Source organism: Etheostoma spectabile, chromosome 3, assembly GCF_008692095.1.
Source record: "Etheostoma spectabile isolate EspeVRDwgs_2016 chromosome 3, UIUC_Espe_1.0, whole genome shotgun sequence".
NCBI classification, from domain to species: Eukaryota; Metazoa; Chordata; class Actinopteri; order Perciformes; family Percidae; genus Etheostoma; species Etheostoma spectabile.
The window spans coordinates 7,521,882-7,522,835 of NC_045735.1; the positions used below are offsets into that span (position 1 = coordinate 7,521,882).

The following is a 954-nucleotide window of genomic DNA, read 5'->3' on the forward strand; positions in this document are numbered from 1 at the left end:
ACAAAATTTCCCCGTCGTGGGATGAATAAAGTATAATCTAATCTAATCTAATCTGCAAACAGCTGTTTGCTGTTATGAATATGGATCTTGACGTTTTAATGAATGGGATGGTCACTGACCCCTGACCAGCTGCAGGTTAAATACATGAGTCTGGGACCTGCTGTTTTTATTGTGGCCCCTGTAGTCAACATGTCAAAGTGTCCTTCGGCAAGATACTGAACCCCAAATTTCTGTGAGTGTATGTGTGAATGTTTACCCCTCACCGCCTGATGAGCAGGTGGCACCTTGCATAGTAGTCTCTTCCATCAGTGTATGAATGGATGAATGCTTTAAACAGGACTTACAATTTAAAACATAATGGCAAGCATAAAGTATGTTCAAAGGTCCAGCAGTCAGCAAGGTGGACCTGGAGAAAGTCATGCATTACGGAAATAAAAGTAGAAAGTGATATAAACATTTTTGGAGTATGCAATGGGTGAGAAATTTCCAATGGCATGAAAGGGCCCCTGATCTAGCATACAGTAATACATCTTTGATTCAGATTCAGTGTCCTGGTCATGGTAAATCTCTTATCTCCGTCATTTTATTTGTTTCTTCTTTTCTCTTAAACTTCTCACAATTTCTTCTTCTCTCACTCTCGTTCACTCAATGTCCCTCTCCATCTTTCTCTCTCTCTCTCGTAGTTTAATTAATTCTCCCACTTTCACCTTCTCCCCCTCCTTCTTCTCGTCTTCTTCCCTCATCACTTTCTCTTCCTCCCTCTATCCATCGCCCTCTGTGTGCAAGCCTGTACATCGCAGCTGCACCCAGCTGGCACTCCTCACTTGGCAGAATTAATGGTTCCATTATCTGTCTGTATCATTCAGTCCTTTCTCTCACTTTAACACACATGCAGGCACACACGCACATGTTCGTGCACACACACACACACAAACACACACACACACACACACA

General features: G+C 42.6%; 1 protein-coding gene across 1 annotated transcript in view; it reads right to left on the reverse strand.

The window, feature by feature from the left end:
* Nucleotides 1–954, reverse strand: part of bace1 (beta-secretase 1) — a 13,512-nt gene that overhangs the window by 10,845 nt on the left and 1,713 nt on the right. The gene's annotated exons all lie outside the window — the stretch shown is intronic.